Source organism: Oreochromis aureus, linkage group 3, assembly GCF_013358895.1.
Source record: "Oreochromis aureus strain Israel breed Guangdong linkage group 3, ZZ_aureus, whole genome shotgun sequence".
Lineage (NCBI taxonomy): Eukaryota > Metazoa > Chordata > Actinopteri > Cichliformes > Cichlidae > Oreochromis > Oreochromis aureus.
The window spans coordinates 133,757,003-133,767,067 of record NC_052944.1 but is presented as its reverse complement, the minus strand read 5'-3'; the positions used below and the strand labels follow the sequence as shown (position 1 = coordinate 133,767,067).

General features: G+C 38.6%; 1 long non-coding RNA gene across 1 annotated transcript; it reads left to right on the top strand.

Moving 5' to 3' along the window:
* Nucleotides 1-1,430: 1,430 nt before the first annotated feature.
* On the top strand, nucleotides 1,431-4,032 carry LOC120438130. The gene is made up of 3 exons (XR_005611683.1): nucleotides 1,431-1,552; nucleotides 3,407-3,449; nucleotides 3,840-4,032. It is a non-coding gene; the product is annotated as an uncharacterized LOC120438130 (long non-coding RNA).
* Nucleotides 4,033-10,065: the final 6,033 nt, after the last annotated feature.

Genomic DNA, 10,065 nt, shown 5'->3' with positions numbered 1-10,065 from the left:
CTGCTAAACTGGAGTATAAAAACACTGTTAAAAAAAAAATCACCACAGGGGACCTCCACAGGGCAGGGCCTCAAAACCATGGCCTCTGTGAATGCTGTGGTCACCACCCTCAGAACCATCCAGGTGGAAGGCAGCAACCCCTCCTCTCTCCCTGACTACCTCAACGCTTTCTACATAAGGTTTGAGACCGACAGTATCACCCAGCTTGAAGAGTCCAGATCCTCTATCAGTGCTGTCAGGCCCCTCACAACACCACAGACCCGGTCTTCATGAATTTGTAGAGTGTTGTGACAGCTCCAAACTTGAACTGAACATGAGCAAAACCAAAGAGATGGTGGTGACCTTCTCCAGTAGGCAGAGGGATCTGGCTGCTTCAGTCACCACCACCATCCACGGGAAGCCAGTGGAGGTAGTTGAGGAGTACAAATACTTGGGAACCAGCTTTGACAACTTTCTGAAATTCTCTGCTAACACAGAAGAGATTCTCAGGAGGTGCCACCAACGGCTATACCTCCTTAGGAAACTTAACTCCTTTGCAGTCAGCACACCCATCATGATAATTTTTACTATGCCTTTCTGGAAAGGATTCTTCATTACCTGTTGGTTCCATTCCCTCAGCCTTCGGAAAAGGAACAGACTGCAGCACACTGCATCAGTGTGCTAAAAAAAATCATTGGCCTGCCTGCCAGAACTCTTGCACAGTTTTTCAGCCAACAGGCACTTAGAGTGGCAGCCAGAATTATTAATGACTAGGGATGGGTATCGTTTAGGTTTTATCCGATACCGGTGCCAAATCGGTACTTTTGAAACGGTGCTGGTGCTTAAACGGTGCTCAAACCGGTGCTTAAAGAATGGAGAACACAAACTTCGTCCAAAAACCTCTCATGTTTTTATTTTTAGCAGTCTCTTTTTTTCTGCAAAATGATAAGAACCGTAACAACATATAAACATCATCTGTGCAAAGATTTATGTTTTTAAAGTGAAACAGTGAAAAATTACAGCACTGTCAATACATGAATATCCAGACGTTGTACAAAAATGTCCAATTCTGGCACACAATTGGACACCACGCCAGTTGATTTTTTTTTAGGTATTTAAGAGCAGTCATTAATTAATTTTATTAACATGCCTAAAAATGCTTTTTTTAAAAAAATGTGTTTTTGAAGAATTAACCACACATTTACATGGTAATGGGCCTTTTCTGCCATGGAGCGCTTAATTGGCCTCTGGCCCTTTAAACTCTGAGGGGCTGTAACTTTGGTTTCTTTTGGTCACTTTGCATGATTGACACCTCTTTTTAATTGTTTGAGCCAATAGAGTCACAGTAACGATGCCACGTTCACGTTACGTCAACCAATCAGACGTTGTAATGCCAAAACCCACGTGGGCCCAAATTTACTGCATGTGACGTCTGTCCGGTCACGTGTCTGTAGGTGGGTCTAAAATGGAGGTTGTTGAGGGAAAACGACTCTGATGCGGCTAGGTAGGCGGTAACTGCTGATAATCACATGGCTACCGGCTACCGGCGAAAATAACGGAGGAAATCTGGACGGTAAGCCAATTTCTGTCTTAGCGCATTTGCGCCGCTGTGTGTTTTTGTGGTCTTCTTTTGCAGCTCATTCAGTGAATTTTGGTCTGATCGTGGTGAAACTTGGTGTGTGGAGTCAGTGATAGCCCTGGAAGCTAACCAGCCTATCTTTAACGGGTTGAAGTCTGGAGAATTCCTGGTTCGCCTTGTTTGTTTAGCGGACTTGTGCGCATTTACAAAACTGCTCGTTTAATCGTGGCTTGGTTTCGTTGAGTTTGGTGGTTGTAGAAATGGTTTATATGACATTTTAGCTGAGATTCAGAGGTTTCTGTGGATACCACACATGTCTGGACTTATATTTCTCACCCCGTCTTATAACCGATTAAACGTGATCTCCTCCTTTTTGCTCGCCGGGGCGTGGGGCTTAAAGCACTTGTTGCAGGCTGCTGAGTTTGCATCTTTTGCTGTGAAGTACAGCCAGACTTTTGACCGCTTTGCCTTGGGCATGTTTAATCTGTAGCTCTGCTCTAAAAGAACGTATGTACCTGGGCCTGCCTACTATCCTCTTAAAGGTAAAATGATTGGCTAGAATCCAAAGTGTATGACATCTGAAGGAAAAAAAAAAAAAAAAAGCACCGAAATGTGCGCCGCTTTTCGGTCTGGTTACTACCGTTTATGTCAGAACCGGTGCCATCATGGCACCGGACACCGGTACCCATCCCTATTAATGACCCCTCTCACATTCTTCACCCCGCATTTCAATGGCTCCTCCGCTGCACTTCCTGCAGGACTGGGAGGAGGAGAGCCACTTTTGTCCCCAAAGCCACTCTGCTTTTTAACTCCCTCACCCATAAACATGAACTACACGATACTCGTTTTATACTGCCAACACTTTATTCACTTTTAGTCACTTACAGTTATTTATTCACTTATTCAGTCACTTTAATTTTAAAACTGTGTATGTACTGTATATTTTAAGTATTTTTTTTATCTTATTCTTATTGCCTGTTTATGCCCTGTCCTTATTTTTAACGTCATGCTGCTCTGTTGTATCTTAATTGCCTCTTGGGGATAAAGTCTTTCTGATTCTGATGATACTGAAATAAGCACAGGTTTTTGCAACAATAGCTGACTCCATCCACAAGATGGCAGTAATGCAGGCTGGATACACATATTAATTGAAAGGCAAGCAGCTTATGACAGCACTGTCTAAGATGAAAGGAGAGAGATTGCTCTACTTTGGCATGTCTTATTTTAATGTTTATTTATAGATTTGATGCTTGTCATGACAGAATGCAATTTGTAGTTTTGGCCATTACCACATTAATTGTCTTAAGGGAGGAAAAAAACAAGTGTGTATTCCCATGTTACACTATGAAATGTTGAGCTAGTCAAATCATGCTGTCAAATCCACTTATAATGTTATAGTCCTATAATTTCCTTGCTTGCCTTCAGTGAGTCAGTCAGCTTCTGGGGGCCTTAAATCTCTTCTCTTTAAATCTCTCTTCTCTTCTGTTTCATGGATGTCTGAATGTTAAACTTTATTGTAGGACATGGAAGAGCAGCCACACAGGCCATTTGATTGAAGGAAAGAGTTTGGGCTGTTTTTAAATGTTACTGAGTGAATGTGATGAATAGGGCAGAAACACAAAGAACTTATCAAACGTTTTTGTAATTACCGTAGGTGTGAGCTCATCCATGTATCAGAGTAGAAGAGATTATACACTGTTTGTTTTGTTTGTTTTTTAAACCAGATCTTCTGGTTCTAGTAAAGATCTGTGTTACTAGCCTAGATGCATATTTACCTGCTGACTGTATTTATTCAACTTTGTTAAACTCTGACTAAAGGTTCCTTTCTTTTTCTTTATCCATACTTAGAGACACGAGCAGATAAAATGGTGTGAAGTCCAGCCAAGGTCTAGTGAGTATCACAACCACTTTTCAGGATGAAACAACAAAGATCCATTAGCACCATATGTTATCTCACTAGGAGCATACCCTGATATTGCCTGGCATGCATACAAACTGGTAAGGATCATACAAATTAATGAGTACCATTTTGAGCTGCTGGAACGGAAAATGCTAAATGGACTAGCTAGCTGGGTTATTTTCTTTCCCTTTGGTCTTTGGGATGTTTTTTAAATCAGTCGTGTGTAGGTAGATCATTTTCATTCCCATTAAATAATGTGGCAACAAGCGAGATTGTGCTTTGCTCGATTTTCGCTTCACTCGTGTCAGTGAAATCCTGGCTAGGACACTAGTAATTTTGGTTTTTGCCTCTTGTTCTAACACTTTGTTTCCTTGTGTACAGACACCCTGGACCTATTCTTGTTCCTTGTGGAAATTCTGGTACGAGAGAGGAGTTAGAGACTGGTGAGATGCCAAGAGAGACAGAAGAGGAGTGAGAGTGTTTCCCCTGCTTTTCCCTGCAGATCTGAACCCTGCACCCTTGTATATAGCACTTCTCCACTGTTGCACATTTCACCTGGTGTTTGCAAATAAAGCCCCTGTTCTTCCTTTGAGCGAAAGAGTCCTGCTTTTGAGTCCTCCAGTTACTGTAACATAAAAAGCACATTATATCTTGCACAGTATCATTTTTGTCAATGATGTCTTTTTGAGGTGCCATGTAAAGCCACTTTCAGCTTTTACACCCCCTGCAGTCCAACCTTAGTAGTAAGCTAACTATTTTTATCATTGTTACGTTCTTTGTCCAGGCATGTATTGAACGCAACAAGAAATTGGCCCACTCCCGCTCCACCAAAGCAAGAACACAAACAGTCGTAACTTTTAAAGTGCTAAGCAGCCATTTATTAGCTTCAGCAGTGAGCAGTGCCAAAATAACAAACAAAACTCCCTAATGGTCCCTACGCTTTCCTACACAAAAATGAAACCCAAACAAAAGACAAATTCACTTACCTAACTTCCTAAACAAAAAACAGGAGAAAACGTAATCAACAAAAGTAGCTTCTCACGCCTACTAGGCTGCTGCAGTGAAGGATATATACAAGGTGAACAAAGTGTACGATTGCTAATTGACCAATCTATTTACAGCTATTTACAAAATTGACATAATAATGCCAGACACACACACAAGGTTATACTGGCTGAACACTTTGTCAAAGAAACTCTACACTGCAACGAACCAACACACAGGTTCTTGGTTGAATGGTGGAGATTAGGAGAGAGGGGCCAGGTGGCTGTCATCTGGTAGTTAAATACTGCAGGTGATTAGTCAATTATCCAATCCAAGGACAGGAAGAGACTCCGCCCAGCTACTCAGCAGGCACGCCCAGGTGTCCATCTCCTAAGAGAGAAAAGGGGAAGAAACCGACAGCCATCCTCTGGTTGGAGGAGTCACACATAAAACAAACACCACATTGGATCATAACAATCATATTGTTTCTGATTGATTTTATCCAGTTGTCTCCACACTGACAGGTGATAAACCAGTACTTCTGGTGGTGATACAACATGCCTTCATCATCATTATGTTATAGCTGAAAGCTAGAGGAGAGCCAGAGACTAAGAATCCAAAGTCTCTATGAGCTACCAATACTATTTAATATGAGGTTTACATAAAATCACTGAGCTAATGGTAATAAGTTTTTTTCTTTCAAATCTGTTTTCTATAAATCTATATTTCCTAAGTTTTTGGAATCTAAATTGTATCATAGATCTATTACAAATAGACTGTACACTGTCACTTTGGCATTTCTGATATCCATATGTTGCAGTTTGATGTTTCCAATTCTTCAGCTCATATTCTTTTATATACTCATTTTTATCTTCTCTTAATTGCTGTTTCAACATGTCATTGGTGGATTGTGTGACTCTAATTATGAATTTCAGCTCACAGATATGATATTCCATGAAAATCAATTATTAATCAATATCTGTTTTTTTTCTCTTGGCAAAAGTTACAACAAAATAAACAATTCATATTAGTAATGGCTCTCAGGGATACAGAGAGTAGAGAAATATTTTAAGTGCTGTCTTTGTAGTTCTTTGTTGCATCTTGATTTTCATGAGTAAAACAGAATTATATCCATGTTTCAAAGGGCAATTACCTGGTTCAAATTTGATCAAACTTATAATGTAACAGGCTGGGCCAAATTACTCAATGGGTGTTCTGGGCAGAGACCCAGAGGCCCACTCACAGGAAAATGAAAAACAAATGAAAGACAAAAAAGAAGACAAAAAAAAACAAATACAAATTTATTTTCTTAAGTTTTATGTTTTTATACAAAAAATGTAAAACAATATACAAACATTAAATGCAATAACATTAAAACAAACCATATAAAAGACTTTTTTCCCCTCATGTAGCTGGAGCATAGCATAAAGTAATGCCTATTTAAGTGCCACTTTTTCTCCTATACTTTTAGAAGTCTCAGGCTAGAAGTCTCTCCCAAACTCGGCTTGATAGTGAGATAATCATAGTTCCAAAATGGGGAGAAAACATGGCTTTAGGAAATATTAAATGAAAATGGGGAAAAAAGAGGTGCCGGTTTCAAGACCATTTCCAATTGCCTTTATTTTTAACTATGTCAGGCTAAAGACCCTGCAGTTTATGATAATATGCAAGTTAATCTTGAGGTTAGTTGCAACATGGTTTACAAGGTGTCAGTGGTAAGACATTATAAAACACATTGAAGGAATACAAAACAGTCAGAGTTTTGTTCAGAGAACTACGTGCGCACGGGTGAGTAATCGGGTGATACCCACCCCGAGGCTTTGCAGTCAGCTTTATTTATACTCAAGCATGTTTGCGTCACAGACACATGTAGGAAGAGATAACATACCACTCCTTACAAAGCATAAAACATATATGTTCAACTGTCAGTAAGGAACTGGTCAAGCCTATCTTAAGGGAAACAGAAGCCAGTTGGTTCCTGTTCCCAACGGCAGACTCAGCAAACTCAGCAAAGGTGAGGTTTCCTGTGGCAACCTCCTTATGCCAGTCATTTTCTTAGAAGTCAGCAAGGCTCACGTGCATGTGTAGTGACAAGATACATGTAGTATAAAATATATGAACATCATTGTACATTCGCAAACCTATTTAGGGAAAGCATGTTATTTAATAAAACATTAAACAAAATCTCTTAACACAAGGTGAGTAGCGTGATGATCTCAATTGCGTGTGCTTTAATCACAAGGAAAGTTGTCTGAGCTGTGATTCTCTGTTAATTATTTCAACACTCATATGGGAGGTACTGTGAAGGAGTGAAACAGTGTAACCAAAGTTGTACATGAAAGAGGTACTGAAAAGAGGAAGAGGAGATTGTTGGGCAGACAGAGGGAGAAAGAGACAGCAGGTATGTTTAAGCTTGTGTGTAGGAGGACAATTAAATGAAACATCTTTTCACAGTGAATATTATTAGTGTTGTTATTCTATGAGTGTTGCTATATCCATAAGATTTATGTAAATACGGTCAAAACTTTAAGAACGCTGAAACTGCTAAGATGATTTAATGATATGTGACTGAGCTGTAAAAGATACCAGATGCTGTGTCTTTATTTTAGACTTATGTATCTTTGATGTCTGGCAAATATTCCAAGAGTTTTTAAGACAAAGTGTAGTAGCATAAGTGTGTATATTGGGTGTTCATTGCTCAAGTTTAATAACTATTAAGTGTAAGAAAAAGAATTATCAGAATTTGTTTGTCTCTATATATAACGAGCTTCATTCTCTTTACTTGTTAAAGTAAAGAAAATTAAAGCGTCTGTAGAGTTTATACAGAATGATCCACAAAAGGACAACAACAGTTTGAGTGGCAGTTGTCTGGGTTGAAATTGATTGTTGATGTCAGAAGACCTACAGTAATCAGATTCTATGCTTTCAAATAAAATTCCCAACATGGATAAACACATTGGAGGGTAATAATGCTGCTTCTATCACTCAACAAACATTTTGATGGCAATCACAATTTGGTTAGATGGCACTTGGTTCAGCCAGCCTTCTATAGAGAACTTTGATTTGTCCTTAACAGTCATATGTCATGATGGTATAGAAAATATAAATTATAGAACTAAAGAACTGAAAGATTATGAAGCTCTCATGCAGTATGCTCTGTTCTTTCTACAATCAGAAAAGCAAGGCCATGATTCTCTGCAAACAATATTCTCTTTATAAATCAGGAGTATGGAATGTCATAAAACAGTGTAACTCACTCATAATAAATCCGCAGTACAATGTAATACAAATCAATCTAATAAATCTAATGATTTTCACACTCTTCTAACTCAGGAGTATAATGCAACCCAAAACTACATAATAATTACACAATCTTTAATAAGAGGTATAATGTGGTCTACAGCAGTATCATAATACAACAATTCTTTGATTAGAGGTATAATGTAGCATATGACAGTATAATAATTTCACAATGGGCAGAATTGATCAGTGGAACAACCGTGGCCTCTCTACACAAGAAGGACAGATACCTGAACTAGTACAATATATTACGTAATAATATATTATTACCACCCTAAATATCAGGCTATTATAATCTTCCCATTTCAGGCAGGTATTAGAGTATTTAAGTTTTCTTATGGCGATTGATGTGCAGGTTGATAACATTGTATTCATTCTCTCCTTACTGTAGTGGTTGCTGGAGAGACAGTGCAACATATCTGCACTCTAAAATAGTTTGCTGTCCGGATGCTTGTTGCACTTGATAGTGTTAATACGAGTACACCATTACTACTGCCATAGGAATTAAAAGGGCACAGGACTTGTTAGTACTGTTTTTAACTTATGAAGGCTGACACACACTTAGTGACCACTTTGTTAGGTACACATTGTTAGTACCGAATTGGTGTGGAGCAGTTGCTGCAGATTCCTTGGTTGCACATCCATAATGTGACTGACTCTTATGCTTTTGTTTCTTTAGGCTATTCTCTGTAAAGTACAGAGATGATTGTGTAAGGCAGTGGTTCCCCCCCCCCCAAAAAAAAACCACCACCACCAAGCACAAACACATCCTCCATCCCCACACACCCATATTTTGTTTTCAAACTCCATTGCTGTTTATTTCACACCTCAAACCTTTTGTAAACAATTAAACAAATACAAATAAACTGCAATAAATTACAGGTTGCAATAAAATAAACTATTACCTCTTTGAAATAACAGAAAAACAAAACACCTTTATGGTTTAATTATTTTATGTGTAGTTGTTTTTTTTTTTTTTTTACTGTGTAAGAATATTCAACATTGCCATCAATACATTTTTTTAAATGTCTCTCTGTGCAAAATGGGTTTGAAAAAAACATAAACAACTGTGGGAGACTGTTAGTCAGTAATTTGGACAGGGGGAATGAATTGTGGCAGGATCAGCCTGATATTATTTGTATCCCACTGTAACTTTACTGTATAAGGAGCTAACATCTCCAATATTTCAGGAGTAGTTAGTCATTATAAGAAGTGTGTGTGAACTAAAAATCAAGAAAATGGGATACTGTTTCTCCCTGATTTGGACAACCCAGTGTGTGGGGAAAAAAATTCTGTCAGGGGGTGTAACTTTCTTAGCACTAGGGCTGGGTATCATCACGGATTTCTATAATCGATTGGATTCCGATTCGATTCACTTTTGACTCAGACAGTCAGAAATATGATACTTCTGATCATTTATCAGTACTGACACTTGTGAGACTAGGTGTGAGCGTCACAGCAGGTGCCTTTGTGTCAAAGTACCTGAGCATAACACAGAAAAACATGAAGGAGATTTTCCTGGCCTGGCTTAGATAGTAGATAATAAAACCATCAATCAACATATGAACATTACCTGATGCTACTTTGTCACTCTTCAAACAATCTCACAGATTCTGATGCATCGGGTCCGCGCTTTGTTTTTTAATTCTTTGTGTGGAATCCGTTTACCTGCTCTCATTTACTGTTTTAGCTGTTTGGTGGTTGCTGAAATAGTTTTGTAAGCTTTACCCTGAGATCCTGGCGTTACTGGCAAAATACATTTATATTTAAAAATCAATCAGGATTTAATAAATCAATTGGAAAATCGATTATTGAAACCCACCCCTACGTGGCACCACCGTTGTGCAGGTGAAGCCAAAGGCAAGATATGCTTCATCATATTTTCTAGTCTTTGGCTTGGAAGGAAGTTGGTTTGGAAGCATATTTGGTGATGCTTCATCTTCTGCTTTGTGTTTGTGTGGGAGCCCCGTCAAAAATACTGCACCCACCCTGCAATGGCTCTACGAGCACCCCACTTTGGGAAACCACTGGTATAGAGGATTTTCTTCTGTGGTAGTCACATCAAGAAACATTTTTTCAAATGTAAGCAAGGGTCTTAGACCTTTTGTCAAGCAGGAGAGTAACACATGTTATAAAAATCTAACTTATTTTTAAGTCTGTTTTCTGAATAAGCAGAATTTGTTTGTCTCTGTACACACAGGAAGCATATGCATCTGTTGATTTTGCTTATTTCAGTTTTGTTTTGTTATATTATACTAATTAAAGGTTTCTTTCTGTGTTTTATTCTTTCTCAGAGACATGGAAAAAGGAAATGGTAAGAAAA